Source organism: Lepidochelys kempii, chromosome 4, assembly GCF_965140265.1.
Source record: "Lepidochelys kempii isolate rLepKem1 chromosome 4, rLepKem1.hap2, whole genome shotgun sequence".
Taxonomy (NCBI): Eukaryota; Metazoa; Chordata; order Testudines; family Cheloniidae; genus Lepidochelys; species Lepidochelys kempii.
In genome coordinates, this window is record NC_133259.1 from 91,195,696 (window position 1) to 91,212,713 (window position 17,018).

At 42.9% G+C, this 17,018-nt stretch overlaps 1 protein-coding gene across 1 annotated transcript in view; it reads left to right on the top strand.

The window, feature by feature from the left end:
• LOC140910001 (tyrosine-protein kinase TXK-like) overlaps window positions 1–10,289 on the top strand; it is a 55,292-nt gene extending 45,003 nt beyond the window's left edge. The window contains exons 16-18 of the mRNA XM_073340103.1: window positions 7,653–8,272; window positions 8,981–9,101; window positions 9,819–10,289. The gene's annotated coding sequence lies outside the window, so the exon portion shown is untranslated. The remainder of the gene's footprint in view (window positions 1–7,652; window positions 8,273–8,980; window positions 9,102–9,818) is intronic.
• Window positions 10,290–17,018: the final 6,729 nt, after the last annotated feature.

Sequence of the window (17,018 nt, forward strand, 5' to 3'; positions counted from 1 at the left end):
GCTTTCAACTACCTGAAAGGGGGTTCCAAAGAGGATGGCTCTAGACTGTTCTCAATGGTAGCAGATGACAGAACGAGGAGTAATGGTCTCAAGTTGCAGTGGGGGAGGTTTAGATTGGATATTAGGAAAAACTTTTTCACTAAGAGGGTGGTGAAACACTGGAATGCGTTACCTAGGGAGGTGGTAGAATCTCCTTCCTTAGAGGTTTTTAAGGTCAGGCTTGACAAAGCCCTGGCTGGGATGATTTAATTGGGAATTGGTCCTGCTTCGAGCAGGGGGTTGGACTAGATGACCTTCTGGGGTCCCTTCCAACCCTGATATTCTATGATTCTAAGTCATATGTGACCACTGTGATACAGCATAGCCAGAAGGCAGCAGGAGAGTGATATAGGAGAGATATGTAAGTCCCAGGATGAGGAGAAGCCTTATTCCCTGTAGAGGGAAGAAAGGTTTCTATAGATTAATTAAAAGCACCTGAAGCCTGTCACCTGATAAACCCCCCCTGCTTCAATCAGCCAGGGGAAGGAGTTGAAGCAGAGAGCAGTTTGAAGGAGTTGAAGTAGAGGAGAGTTTGGAGAAGTGCTGTGGCTGGCTAGAAGACCAAGACCCTAGGTAAAGAGACACCCAGGTTGTGCAGAGAGGGGGAGGTGGGCAGGAAGCCCCACAAGCTGAAGAGCAGGAGAGGGAAGTAGCCCAGGGGAAGGAAGCACTAGTTCAAGTGGTTTACCACTATCCCTAGGGACCCTGGGCAGAGACCCGGAGTAGAGGGCAGGCCTGGGTCCCTTCCTCTCCACTACCCTTCTCTGGGTTACTAGTGGGACAGTAGATACCCTAGTTCAGGGGCAGGAAACTGCACCCTGAACCCCCTGCCCTCAAAGAAGAGGAAGCGTGGGACCCATCATAATCGTACCGGCAATTTGCCACACCACTGAACTCAGTGAGAGTTGGATCAGGGACCAAACAACAACTGAGAGAGTGAGAACCCAACCACATGACTGAAACTTACTTCCAGGGCAAAGTTAAACCTATGCATGAATGACAGAATGCAAAAGGTTACAAAAGGCAATATCACACCAAAAGATATGATCTTGAATTCATATGCCTTACATAGATTAGAGTCATTATTTTCAATGGGAGCTGGTGACATATGAAAGTGGATAGGCAAAATAGAAATAGGTACACTCAAAGCCAGATCACAGCATTTGATAAAGGTCTATTTGTCTCAGAGTCCAAACTATGTAAGGAATGGCTATTGATTGCTATAACTTTTATTATTTTTATTTATATTCAGACTAATGGTTCCTGGATAGGTCATCACTTCTTTTGACTCTACTATTGTATCTGTTCCTCCAGTATCTGTTTTACAAAGCTTTAAGTGTAGTATATTAAATTTGTCTGTTCAATGCCCCTTTGTCAGGGAGGGGGATTCATTATAAAAGAAATGTTTTGGAAAAACATCTTGTTACAGGAGGGTTGCAATTGCCAAATAATGTGAGTCCAGAGTACATAATATAAAGCTACAAATGTAATTGGTTAATGGTAGTGAAATGGATATGGATGAGTGGACAATCAGGGTCCAGACACCCTAGGAGAAAAAACGGGCACTTGAATCAACTGATCACAATACAATAATATTGTACTACAAATGTGTATTGAGTAAGGTCTTTTATGAAAACTGATGAAATGCTGGTCATGAATATCATTGCCTGGGGTATGTACAGGTAGCGTATAAATGGTTATGTATGTTTGCTGCAAATATGTTTCTAAAATATGTTGTGGAGTTGATAAACAAGCCTGCCTCAGACAAAGGAATGTGGATGTACTTGTTGGGGTCAAGCTTTGTAAGCCAGAGGACAATGAAAATACATTCACATATAAGGTAACAAAGCAATCAAGCTAACTAGTGGCAGCTTGGTGATCACACCAGGGGACAAACTGAAGTCTGAATCTCCAGGAGGTCTTCCTGGCTCTTGAGGTAAAGGCAATGGACTTTGGGAAATATAAGGGGAACAAAAAGACATTCTGATTATCCATTGCTTAGGAAACAAAGGGGACAGCACCCTCTGAGTTTGTGAAACTTGGATCTTCTGCCCTGGAGGGCTAGAGATGCTGGTATCCTGGTGTAAGTGAAAAAACTGCATAGGCAAAGATTATAACTTGCTAAGATTAAGTTTTAGTCACCAGAAAGCATATTATGTTTTGTTTGTAAACATACCCCTCTTTTTCTCTTGGTTAGTATCTTAAATCTCTTTTCTTTATTAATAAACTTATTCTTAGTTTTACTATGTACCATCTCAATGCTGCTATATTGAAGAATGGAGTGAGTTCTCAGCTAAACTGGCAGACTGGTGCGTGCTCTCTTACTCCGGAGGCAGAAAACAATTTCTGTGAGTGTCTAGTGAGAGGAACTGGATGCTGCAGTCAGACATCTCTGGGGAACTCTCTGACTAGAACTTGGGTTCACTGACTGTTACCTGCAAGGCAAGGTTTAGACTGGGAGAGTCTCGAGCAGTTTGTTGGCAATGAAGACAGACTGGTGTGTCAGGGAGATGACAGTCAAGCCCCAGCAAAGCTCTCCCTTGCTGAGGCAGAGGGGTAACACAGTGGCTTACAGTTCTTGGTGTCCTGAGAAGAGTTGTCAAAAATGAGTTAAAGATTACAAGCAGGAATACCACTTTAATACAAAGAAGGGCCATCAGAGATTTCTCACAGGCTGTTCGCAACAGTGGAAGTCAGTGATTTACTTTTGCATTTTATGGCTTTTATTGCCCTAAGAAACTTATTCATATTTCACCACTTAAGGTGAATCAGACAAGCATAGATGATAGAAACTAACATGGGAAAATATACTCTAGCAGCCATGTTAGTCTGTATTCGCAAAAAGAAAAAGGAGTACTTGTGGCACCTTAGAGACTAAAAAATTTATTTGAGCATAAACATATATTTGATGCATCCGATGAAGTGAGCTGTAGCTCACGAAAGCTTATGCTCAAATAAATTTGTTAGTCTCTAAGGTGCCACAAGTACTCCTTTTCTTTCTACTCTGACAGAATATCTTTTCTATATGCTTCATTAAGGTAAATTATTTAGCAATTTAATTTCTCTTATGGCTCGTGGTTTCAGAGCAACCTGGGAAGCAAAATCACTGATCAGCCAGTAAGGATCAAGAAAAAGCAGGATGGAAAAAAGTTAAAATGAAAAACATATATATTCTCTCATACCTTTGAAATTTCCTTGTTGTAAATGTCCGCCTTTTCCTCCTGGGCTGACGATTTCCAGTTATACTGAGATGTCTTAAAGGAAAGAAAATTCAGTCGGCTCTATATTTATCAGAAACGTGTTTTCCCCTTTTTCTTTGAAAATAAGATCTCCTACCCTGTCTGAAAGGCTGGAATGGAACTCTAGTTACTGTGAGAGATGCAGATGTTTAAACATCCAAGACCTGCCTTTGGTGATATCACACAACAGCAACTTAATTCGATAGTAAAAGCTCTACTGGGGGAGGTGGAAAATGACTTATTCATCCAGGTTGTCATTTACACAGAACATGCAGTAAATATAGACTTGAAATAAATACATGGATGATTATTGCTTCATAGGGGAATGAATCATTTTGATTTCCGTAGAAATGGCACAATTTCTTCAACATTCTTTTAGATTCCAATATGAAACCAAGTTTTCAGTGAATTCTTCTGAATTCTGATTCTAAATAAGACAATATACAGAAAAAACATAGTATGCCTATGCATCCTCTCTACTCACTGTAGATTTGGAAGAGAGGTTGATTTTAAATTGGGATTAGGCAACCCTGACCTAACCACAACCTGATCAACACATACCCTTAAAATACGTAGTGTGTCCTTACTTCTGTTGTCAATGCCTTCACTTAACAATGATTTCAGATTTTAATAGGGCAGCAGTTGAAGAAAAGATAAGACATGGGGGGTGAGGGAGAATAAAAATGTCCAGACAGGAGCAGCAGAAGCTCTCTAAAAGTGGGGGGGCCCTGGGCGCCCAAACCATGGACTCGTCCCCTGCACCACCCCTTTTCCCCAAGGCCCCGCCCTCACACCATCCCTTTCCCCTGAGGCCTTGCCCTCATGCTGCCCCTTCCCCCTAGGCCCCTGCTCCCGCACTGCCTCTTCCCCCTAGGCCCCTGCTCCCACGCCAGCTCTTCTCCCCATGACCCCATCCCCTGCTCACTCCTCTCCACCCTTTCCCCCCCGTCGCTCACCCTTACGGCAAATAAAAAGGGGGGGGGGCATGGCCCCCTAGCCCCCTTTGTTCTGACGCCCTGTGTCCATACACAAAAATTACTCATGGAATGGAGACATACAGGATGACTCATGGGACAAGCTGATCACCCATGGCTTATTCATGGGTGCACTACAAGCTAAGAAATCATAATTCTACAGTGTTTGCCCTGATGCTGAACTTTACCAATCTATTAGTTACAGCTACTCTCTTCCAATGATATACTACTGTTATCTTGGGTTTCTTGTGGAAAGGTCCTCTTAGCCATAAGGAGTATGTACATTAAGGTGAGGTAGTAATAAAGAAGATTATAATGGAACTCAAGGGAGCTTTGCCTCCTCTATCTACAAAACAACAATTTTCTTAAACTCAGTTACAGTTCAACATAGTTATATAAAAATGTGCTTTGGACCAAGTATTATAATTATTTATTATTATTTTTATTACCATACTGCCTAGGAGCCTTAGTCATTGATCAGGAACCAACTGTGTTAGGCACTGTACAAACAGAACAAAACAACCTTCCCTGTCCCAAGGGATTTACAATCTAAGAATAAGACAAGAGACAAAAGTTGGATATAGACATATGGGGGAGTACAAGGAAACAATGAGACAATACTAGTCAGAATGATGAGCTGTGATCTTAGCATACCAGCAACCTAACTGTTGTCAAGTTTGTATTTGTATGTGTCACACCAAAGGAGAGTTTTGAGGAGGGATTTGAAGGTGGATAATGAGGTAGTTTTTTGGATGTTTACAAGAGTGTGAGGCAGCCTGGGATAAAGCACTGAGGTGCTTGTTTGAAAATTTAACAAGGGGGCAGTAGAGACTGGCATTATGGCCCAATCAGAGGCAAGCATTGGCAGCCTGATAGCAAATGAGAGAGGATAGGTAGCATGAGAATTGACTGTGAAGGAACTTGAAGCTAAATACAAGCAGCTTATGTATGATGCACTAGAGAAGGGGGAGCCAGTGGAAGGATTCAAAGAGAGGAGTGATAGGGTCATAGCAACAGGCTAGGAAAAAACCTGTTAGTAACCTGTTCCATAACTGTTGTTCTTAAAGAAGTGTTGTGCATAGACTCATAGACTTTAAGGCCACAAGGGACTACCATGATCATTTAGTCTGATATCCTACACATTGCAGGCCACAGAATCTACTCAACCACTCCTGAAGTAGGCCCATAACCTCTAGCTAAGTTACTCAAGCCCTCAAATCTTAATTTAAAGACTTCAAGTTACAGAGAATCCACTGTTTTCTCCAGTGCAAACCAGCAAGTGACATGGGTTCCATGTTACAGAAGAAGGTGAAAAAGTTCCGGTGTCTCTGCCAATCTGCAATCCTTCCTGCCTCTAAACATCGTGATCAGTTAGACTCTGAGCATATGGGCGAGACCCCCCAGCCAGATACCTAGAAAATAATTCTTTGTAGTAACTTGGAGCCTTATCCATCTAGTGTCCCATCTCTGGCCATTGGAGATATTTGCTAATAGCTGTCATCGATGGGCCATATGCCATTGTAGGCAGTCTCATTGCACCATCCCCTCCAATAAAATTATCAAGCTCAGTTTTAAAACATATTAGGGTTTTTGCCCCCACAACTCCCCTTCGAAGGCTGTTCTAGAGCTTCATTCCTCTGATGGTTAGAAACCACCATTTAATTTCAAACCTAAATTTACTGGTATCCATTTGTTCTTGTCCATTCCACTCTTGGTGTCTGTGTTCTGTGACAAGATAGCCAGTGCTAGTATGGTCGGTCCTGTGCTTTTCTTGGCAGGGGCTAAGATGCCACCCCTTTCCCCCTGCTCTTTGGGGCACCAAGGGCCCTGCTAGTGGCCCGGGAAGGTGGTAGAGGAGGGAAGTAGGGGAGGGTTCTGGGTTTGCTCCTCACTCTGAGCCCCAGCCTCTGTGGGTTCTTACCCTCTTCCCCCTTGGGTGGGGTACCTTCAGTCCTTAGACACTGAGGAAGGGAGTCTCCCTTCCCTGCTGGGGCAGGGTCTCCCTGGTTTTTCCAGTTCTCTGATTTTTCAAAACACACCTCCAAGTTCTAGTCGTCTTCTTCTTCCCTGAAGCAGTGGGTTTTATTAGGTTCCTGACAGGTCCTTAATTGACTACAGGTGCTTCAATTAACCCGTAGCCACCCTCCCTAGTCTACAGGGAACCACGCCTTAATTAGCCTAGGGCTTATATATTTCCCCTCTACCACTGCTCCCTGGCTCTCCTGTATCACAGTTCCTAGCACACAGTTGTTGGAAACCTTTTACCCTCAGTGGTACCCATTGGGTGCCTCGAGTGCCCTCTGCGGCCACACACCACTGTGTGCTGGTAAAAAGGATAAAGCTACCCCCAACCCCCTTCAGTTCCTTCTTGCCAGAACTCCAGTGCGGAGGACAGCAGGGTGAGTCATGAAATAGAAATGCACAACACATCTCAAAAATAACAATTATGGAACAGTTCAGTAACTGTTTATCTTCTTTGAGTGGTTGCACATGTGCAGTCCACTCCTGGTGACTTACAAGCCATGAATCAGACTCTGATCCCACCTCCTATCTAAATAAAGTCAGGAGCTCAATTCATTCAACTCCAGCATTGTCTCTTGAGTTCTGAGTGACAGCTTAATGAGAAGCAAACATGTGGACAGAGGACCAAGCTACCATTCTACAAATGGCCAGAATTGGAACATTTGCCAGAAAAGGCACAGAGGCTGACTGTGAGCTCATCAAATGAATTGCAACTCTGCTCGGCGGCATGACATTAGCCAGGTCATAGGACATGCATATACATGAAACTATCCAAGAAGAAATTATCTGAGTAGAGACTGATTGTTTTTTCATTCTATTTGCAACTGCCACAAAGAGTTGAGAGGACTTATGGAATTGCTTCTGTCAAGGTAGAACACCAGTGCTCTTATGACGTCCAGAGTGTGCAAATGTTCCTCTTCCCAGATCAAGTGTGGTTTTGGGAAGAATACAGGTGAGTAAATTGGCTGGTTGATATGGAAAGAGGACACTGCCTTCGGGATAAGCCTCAGCTGAGGGTGCAGGTAAACTTTTTCCTTAAAGAAGATAGTATAGGGAGGCCTAGACATTAACATGTGCAGCTTTGCCATTACCTCTATCAGAAAGCTGGGAACCAAAAATGCCACCTTCACTGATAGATGTAGCAGACAGCAAGTGGCCAAAGGCTCAAACAGGGGGACCCATAAGCTTGACAACACTAAGTTTAGGTCTCACGGGAGAACAGGGTCAAGCACCTAATGATACAATTTGACTAAGCCTTTCAAAAAACCGTACTAGCATGTTGTTAGAAAAAAACAGAGTGATTATCCTTCTGAAGGATAGCTGAAATAGTTGATAGCTGTATCTTGATAGAATTAACAGTCAATCCTTGATGTTTCAGATACTATAAGTAATTTAGTATGGGCTGAATTGAAGAACAGGACAGTGAGATTCCAGAATGGCATGACCAGATGGAAAAACGTCTCCACTTAAAGAGATAAGTAACCCTACTAGCTTTCTACTATTTAGCAGAACTTCTTGAATCTCTTTTGAGCAAGACTGCTCCCTAACGTCTAGCCATGGAGCATCCATACATTAAATGAAGAGTGTGCAGGCTTGGGTGGAATACACAACCATGATTTTGGGACATTAGGTCCGAGCCCAGTAAAAGTGAAATTGGAGGTTTCACAGACCATGCCAGGAGAGTGGCAAACCAGTGTTGACAGGCCCACGCTGGGGCTATGAGTATGACTCTGGCCTGGTCTCCTCTTATCTTCAGTAATTCCTTGTGAATGAGTGGAATTGGTGGGAAAGCAAAGAGGATCCTGTCTGACCATGGTAATAAGAATGCATCTGTCAAGGAACCCGGGCTGTGACCACGTAGAGAACAGAACTGCTGACACTTTCTGTTGATCCTTGTTGCAGGTAGTCTACCTGGGGAGACTCCCACTATTCGAAGGTGAATCTAGCCACATCCAAGCAAAAAGACCACTTGTGGTGACTCATAAATGATCTGCTCAGGTAGTCTGCAAGATTGTTTTGGAACAGCAATATGTAAGAAGCTTCTAGATCTATTGAGCTGGCAATGCAGAATACACAAAACAGAGATGCCTCTTGACAGAGCAAAGCAGGGTGGGCTCCTCCCTGCTTGTTGAAGTACAACATTGCCACTCTGTTGTCTGTGAGGACTAACAGGCTGCTTCCCTTGATCTGCGGCAGAAATACCTGGCATGCCAACCTCACAGCGTTCAGCTCCCTGATGTAGATTTGTTAAACTAAGTCCTCTGCAGACCATAGTCCCTGAGTCTGTAGAGAACTCAGATGGGCCCCCAGCCCAGGGCAGAAGTGTCAGTCACTAAAGTGAGCATTGGTTGTGGGTGGGCAAAGGGAACACCGATGCATACATTGATGGCCACTTGCCCAGCAATCTAGGGAGGCAGGACATGAGAGAGCACCCTCACCACTGAACTAGATGGTGATGGTTTGGTGAGTAAACTGAGGCTAGCCAATCCTGTAGCATTCTGAGGTGCAGACTGGCATATTGAAGCATATGTGTGCACAAGGCCATATGCCTCAGGACCCTCAAACAGTTTCATGCTGTCATGACTGGATAAGCTTTGAGAGCTATAACAATTGATTGAATTGCCTGAAACCTTGAGTCTGGAAGAAAAGTTCTGACTTTAATCGAGTTTGTTACAGCCCCCTATAAACTCTATTCTTTGCTCACAGGGGAGGAGAGGTTTCTCTGCATTGATTAGCAGTCCCAGAACAATGAATGTTGATTGGATCGGAGATACAATGAACAACACCTGCACCCTGAATTGGTCCCTCACAAGTCATCCAAGTAGAGGTAAACTTGCTCTCCTGATCTTCTGAGGAAGGCAGCTACCATTAACTTTCATAAAACTTCTGAGAGCTGCTGACAGGCCAAATAGTAGCATGGTGAACTGATAATGATTTTAATTTACCAGAAATCTGAGCTACTTCCTGTGAGCATCTTTGAAGTCAATGGCAGCTACTAGTCTCCAGAAAGGGGATAATAGAAGCTAGGGTGACCATGCAAACCTCTCTCTTTTAAGAATTTGTTGAGTTGACTCAGGTCTAAAATTGGTCTCAGACCCCCTTTTGCTTTCAAGATTAGGAAATTGCAGGAATAAAACCCTGTCCCTCTATGACACTGTGGAACCTCCTCTATGGCACCTGCCTGAAGGAAAGATTGTACCTCCTGGAGAAGGAGCTCCTCATGAGAGTGGTCTCTGGAGGGGCAGGGAGGAAGGGTAGGAGTGAGGAGTAGAAACAAATTGGAGGATATAGCCCACCTCCACAGTGCTCAAGTCCCATGGGTCTGAAGTAATTTGGGAACATACACTGTGGAAGTGGGCAAAACTGTTTTGCAAATATGGGGGAGATAGGGTTTGGAAGCATGGAGACTGGCATGGTGTCCTTGACCGACCCATCAAAATGATTGCTTAGCACTTCCTGTGTGTCTAGAAAGCCTAGGAGCTGGAGCAGATACAGAAGGATGGATGAGCCTGCACCTAAAACCCCTGCTCTTCTTTTTTGACAGGTCCTGATGAGCAGGGCAAAGTGGGATCACAATGTATCTGCTGAGGCTGACAGTGCTTTCTGACCCCAGGATTTCAAGGTCACTCATGAGTCCTTAAGGCCAAGGAAAATGCTGTCTGTCTGCTCTGAGAACAGAGAAGGACCCTCAAAAGGCAAGTCCTGCATAGTAATCTGGTCTGCATAGAGTAGACCAGAAGACTGCAGCTATAAGGATCTGTGCATGGAGACCGCAGAAGCCAGGGTCCTGGCAGCTGAGTTGGCAGCACCCAGCCCAGCCTTCAATGAAGTCCCCACCACTAATCTGCCCTCGTTCACCCATGAACAGAATTGCTGCCTCACATTTGCAGGGAGGAGATCTTTTAATTTCTCCAGTGGTCCCCACAAATTAAAATCATAATGCCCCAGTAGAGCTTCGTGGTTGGCAATTCTAAGCTGCAATCCCCCAGTCAAATAAACTTTTCTACCAAATAAATCCAGTTCTTTTGCCTCTTTTGATTTGGGGGTCTCAGCACGATGCCTCCGGCGTGCCCTCTCATTAGCTACTGCGACCACTAGTGACCCTGGAGGACCTCAGGTGATAAGAGGAGTCCCTGTCCTCCTTGACCCGAATGCAAAAGTCCAAAAAGTTACTCTCTTTAACAATTCCTGATAAATCTTTTAGTTGTCAGGAGGCGGTGATGTTGTCTCCGAGGAAACCACCTCATCCAGAGAGGACAAAGGTGAAGATAAAACTGGTTGTGGTTGAACCTCTTCTGCAGAAGGCTTCTTCCTGATGCTCGGCTCTGGGACCAGTACTGGACATTGGGGTCAGGGCAGCTTGATGCAAGGACTCACCCCATCTGGACTAGGGCACTTTGTAGGAATGAGAAGGGGAGGATCTAGAAGCTGGGGGAAATTCTTTGTGGTTCCAAAAGAGCCACTGAAAGGGGCCAGACCACAGTGACCTCCTGGCCACATTCCCCTCGAAGCTCCGATTGTGCAGTTGCGAGGGTACCTGGAGAGGAAGGATCTAGGTGTGGAGTGGCAGGTCCTATTCAGAGGTTGAGACACATATGATCCCATCTCAGAATCCGATGAAGACAACTCCCTTTCTGTCAACCCCGGGGACTAGTTCTGAAAGCCTGGTGGCTGGAGACACATTGCTGTTTTTCTCTTAGATGGTACCAATGGACAGACTGTCCAGGAAGTAGGTAGCTGGTGCGGTATCAAGTGCTGCACTGCAGTTGTTGGTGTTGGGTGGTCTGATAATACCAAGGGAGCCGATTCCTGTACAATTAGCAATACTGGCACTGATGAGTAAATGCCTTGCCACTGTAAATGACTCTGGCATAGTTAGCAGCAAAATTGTATCTGATCGATGCAGAGCCACTGATGCTGACAATTCCGTTTCTGGAACCAGACTCAATGATGCCTGTTTTGGCACTGGATTCAATGGTGCCGTCTTAGGCAACAATTTGGAGGAGTGCCTCGATCTCGGTTGCACTCTACTTGACTCCCCTTTACCGCCCTTTCCTGACTTGTGGGGTGGAGATCTTCCTCTTGATGGTGCCTTTGTGGAAGGCTTATGCTACTTCCTTAGCACAGGCGAGGGTAACCAGTGCCAGGACTCCCAACAGTCTTGAAGGCACACTTCTGACTGAAACTGCAGCACTCGGCCCCAGCTCAGACCAGCACAACTCCCAGTGTGCTCTCAGCACTGCCTCAATTAGCAGGAGCTTCAGCCTAGCCTCCCTATCTTTTTTCATCCTGGCCTTGAAGTCCCAACAAATCTGGCACTAGTCCTTCATGTGTGCTGTGCCTAGGCACTTAAAATAACTGCCATGTGGGTGGCTCACAGGCATAGGGTTTGAGTAGGAAGCACATGGTTTGAAGTCCAGTGATCGAGGCATGCCCCAGAATGGGCAACAGAACCCCAAAATAGGAAAAAAACAAACATTTTGCTTTTACCTACTAAAACTAACCTACAACTAGACTGTGTACACAAAGGCTGAGAGAAAACTGCTCTAGCAATTGACAGAGGTTCCCGTGACTGTCCTAGGCAGTAAGAAGGAACAGAGGGGGAGGGGCCAGCTCCGCGCTTTATACCTTCACGCAGTGGTGCAGGGAGCACTTAAGCCACCCAACAGGTACTGCTGAGGGAAAAACTTTCCGTCAGTTATGTGCTGGGCGCACAGACACCAAGAATGGAATGCACATGTGCAGTCACTCAAAGATAAGAATGATCTTTGCAGCAGCATTCTGAGTGGGCACAACTGCATTTATGAAGGTCACGGAGAAGGATGTTGCAGTAATTCAGACTATTATTATTTTTACTCTCCTACCCCAAATGACTATCATATTCTTGTAGAGTCCAATTCTTTCAGCACTTCTTGTTGCTCTGGCCTTTAATCCTTCACCTTTACTGTCCCATCCAGAAAAATCTCTTCAAATATTTAGTACCTCATGCGGAAACTAGTATGTAGAGTCTGATTGTGCAACCCATATTAATGTTTAGTAGTACCTTAGGTTTCAGAGTAACAGCCGTGTTAGTCTGTATTTGCAAAAAGAAAAGGAGTACTTGTGGCACGTTAGAGACTAACCAATTTATTTGAGCATGAGCTTTCGTGAGCTACAGCTCACTTCATCGGATGCATACCGTGGAAACTGCAGCAGACTTTATTTATACATAGAGAATATGAAAAAATACCTCCTCCCACCCCACTGTCCTGCTGGTAATAGCTTATCTAAAGTGATCATCAGGTGGGCCATTTCCAGCACAAATCCAGGTTTTCTCACCCTCCACCCCCCCACACAAATTCACTCTCCTGCTGGTGATAGCCCATCCAAAGTGACAACTCTTTACACAATGTGCATGATAATAAAGTTGGGCCATTTCCTGCACAAATCCAGGTTCTCTCACCCCCTCACCCCCCTCCCAAAAACCACACACACAAACTCACACAGCAGGATAGTGAATTTGTGTGTGTGGTTTTTGGGAGGGGGGTGAGGGGGTGAGAGAACCTGGATTTGTGCAGGAAATGGCCCAACTTTAGTAGTACCTTAGTGACTCATCCCATTTTCTTCAACGAGACGTCTCACAGCATAAGATATTACTCAACATGCATAAATTTTGAAGAATCTGACCCTTCAGAGGGATTTTTTTCAGTTTCATATAGAGCCCAAACTAATACAATTATTCTTTTTGTTGTTATTAGAGAGATTAATTTCACAACCATTAGCAAATCACAGAGTTGAAATTCTGATCTGTATATAATGAATGATGCACAGACTCAATCTGCATAGATAATACATCTTTGACTGCCTCACCTGGACTCTACCTACTAATCAGGCTCTCACATCACATGTTCTAAGATTTCAAACTATTGAACATCTTCAAATACCCAGCAACAATCACTCAGAGAAAGTAGCGTTATTTTTGTCATGAAAGAGAGCAGATACACACACAAAGCATTTTCCCAGATGGAATCTTTTTGTCATTGCCTGCCTATGTTTCTAAACTTTTCCCAGGATATTAGGTATTATTCTGGTCTTCACTGGACATCTGTTTCTCTCTCTCTCTCTGTTCAGACCATGCCATTCCTTTCTAGGAGTCGCTTTCCTGACTTCTTCCATATTAAATTCAAGCTCATTATTGTCAAGGCTTCACACAGCTCCACTTCAGCCTACACATCAGATCTTGGATCCTTCTATCCTCACTCTTGTGTTGTATGCTTCATCTGCCCCCTCACCAGTCTGCTCCATTAATATCCTGCCTGTGCTCATGACTTTGTGCCTTTTTCATATTGCACTCTATGCTTGGAATAGACTAAACCCCTCCTTTTGGTAAAGTGCCATCCTCTCTCTCCCTTCCAACTAATTTCTTTCAGCTTCTGATCATTACTTATGTTACAACATTCCACTTCTTCTCTTACCCATGAGTATATCAAAGAGGGAGGGAAATTGCAAAGCAACCATGGTGTCCCTAGCCTCTCTTTGCTAGAAGCTGGGAGTGGGCGACAGGGGATGGATTACTTGATTATCTGTTCTGCTCATTCCCTCTGAGGCACCTGGCTTTGGCCACTGTCAGAAGACAGGATACTGGGTTAGATGGACTTCTGGTCTGACCCAGTATGGCCATTCTTATGTTATCAAGAAAAGGAGTACTTGTGGCACCTTAGAGACTAACCAATTTATTTGAGCATGAGCTTTCGTGAGCTACAGCTCACTTCATCGGATGCATACCATGGAAACTGCAGCAGATATTATATACACACAGAGATCATGACACAATACCTCCTCCCACCCCACTGTCCTGCTGGTAATAGCTTATCTAAAGTGATCATCAAGTTGGGCCATTTCCAGCACAAATCCAGGTTTTCTCACCCTCCACCCCCCTGTTACTCTGAAACCTGTCTTATGTTATGTTCATCCACAATTTATCTGTAAGAAGAAAAGCTTGAAAATCCAGCTCTACATTAAACAATGTTACCAACAAAAGCAGGTTTTCCTTCTCTCTTGGTTTTCTGTTGTCTCTCTCCTCCTCATTGTCTGTCAATTATTCATTTGATTTAGATTGTAAGATCTTTGGGTCAGGGACCTCGCCTTGTTACTTGTCTGTAATCATCCCACATACGTTGCTTACCACATAGTTTTCAGGACAAATTCGGGGGGGGGGGGGGAGAACGGGACCGACGTGGTCTGTGTATATAATGTTTGCAGTAACTTCCATTCAGTATAATCTGCAAGTTTGATTAGCATGTGCCTCTCCTCTCCCTCTAATTGAATAGTGATCACTGCAGCCCCCCACTAGATGCGTCCCACAAACACGCTACAATGCCATTTACCTTTTGTTTGTGGTTATTTAACCAGTGTTCATTCTGTGTGTCAGTGGAACCATACTTATCCTGTCCTTACATGGTCCACATCACCATGTCATCTGTGTGTCCTTGTGCTGGTGAATGTTATTGTAACAATATAAAAGGCAGTAGCCAGCCTGGCATGATGGAATGATAACGTAGTGAAGGAAGTTTTACAGTATGTACTAATAAAAAGTAAGTTGTTGACTCATTCTGAATCATAATACTTCATTGCATATTTAGTGAAGCAGGCTAATGAATCTGATTCATCATTCTCAATATTCTGTATTGAGTAAACTTAAGCAGAAGAAATGCTTTTTCCTTGTCCTTGTACTACAAAGTGTAATTAAAGTGCTGTGGATAATATACAAAAGCAATATCCAACTGTTTTATCAGCAAGTTTTATGGTAAGATTTATAAAAAAACTGTAGAACATATACTTAGTGAACTTTAAATTTAAAAATAATAGGCAGGTGAAGGAGAGATCAAGTTTTTTATCCTCTCTTTTTAGAGTGAATATATATTGCCCTGATCCTGGAAGGTGCTGAGTGACCTCAACTCCTATTGACCATCTTTGAAGGTGTTGCGTGTCTGAGTTAATGACTCGAGGTTGTCAAAATAACAGGCTCAAATGAAATTATTTAATCTAAGATTATTAATCAGAGATTAGTACAGCACTATACAGAACACAGACATAGATACATTACCACCCTTTGTTGTCAGACTAAGAACTGGATGTGTGTCTGACCTGCATCTGAAAGGGACATGCAGTTTTCATTTCCCCAAACCCAAGTTTTCATATCATTATCTTTATATAGGGTTTCAGACAAAGGAAACCTAGTTGCCAAGAATATTCTCCCAGAAACATGTGTTGTGATGACATTTTTATACAGTCTCAGTTTACCTGACTCATGTGAGAAGGCATGATTATTTGCAGCTCAGAGGACTAACAATTCTTCAGGTTAATATCTCTGAGTCTACCCCACAATCATTCTTCCATGTTGACTTCCCCAACAGAAAACATCTGCTATAACAATAATCTCTTATTAGTTTCCCTAGTCTATATATGCTAATGTTAGCATTTTATATATACATTAAGGAGATGGTTTCCAAGAATATCTAGAGTTTTATAAACATAGACATAAAGGTGCCCTAGAGTTATTAAATACAGCATAATGAAAAATTCCTGAAAAGGATTACACATTGGTCAAGACCCGTGTTTTGGGCCTTAGACTTCAGACATAGTCTTTGTTGAAGATAAAGATTCTAAAGAATAATTAATACCTATAAATGAATCAAATATACGGAAAGAAAGAATTAAAGATATTACTATTTACTAACAGGTACTGACAGAAAGATCAGCTCTACGGTGCCCTTGGAAAACAGAAGACTAAAGTCTGTTTTGCTAGCCCTGTTGTGTGGGTGAATAAAGATCTCATTTTTTCGATGTACAGAATGCCTAATTACAAAATGAGAACACTCAACCATTTAGCATTACTCACAGTATGAGTAAAGGACTCGTAGGAGGACATAGGAGGCATACCAATATTTTGGATGTAAGTTTTATATTGGCTTTGCTGGGAAAAAAGCACATTTAAAGTTACTATTGAAAAATATCTCAGCTGTAAATATCTAATATTCATATGTACAGGATTTTCATAGTTGCCTGGTAATAAGTGAAAAGTATTTTAGAGAGTAAATTGAATCTATGTGACAAAAATCAGAATCATTAGACATTATTTTCTGACAAGGCAGATACAGCTTATTATTAGATTGCATGCCTCAGATGATTAAATTACTTATTGTTAACTTTAGCATATGGGACATAGGGAGTGCCTAATATTACCAAGAATTTATGTTAAAATTTTATTTTCCCTCTTTTTTGTTATATTTTATCATTTTGATTGACATGGATCTAATCAATTTCTACTCACTCACTGCTGTCTGACATATCTGAGTTCCCTCAAAAAGTCTATAATCAATATACGGATATATTTTCCTTGTAGCTTTAGATCCTTTAAACATTAGTTACTGCAAATCCCAACACAATGCACTAAACCATAATGTATAAAATTTTCAAAAGTGCCTAACTGACCTAGGAGCCAAACTTAGGACCCTATGCCAGTTGGGTGTTTTTGAAAATTTTACCGGATGTGTTTATCATGAAATCTGTTGTACTTAGCTAACAAGTTTTATGTCAATAATAACAAAGTCTGCACTATCATTCACTAGCTGGATATATAATTTACTAGTTAATTGGCATTTGGCACCCTGACACTGTATTACCCTATGAATACCTTGTATATAGATTAGTTTACAGCCAGGTGATATCTGACTTCTTTCAAATTCTGACACAAACCAAGATA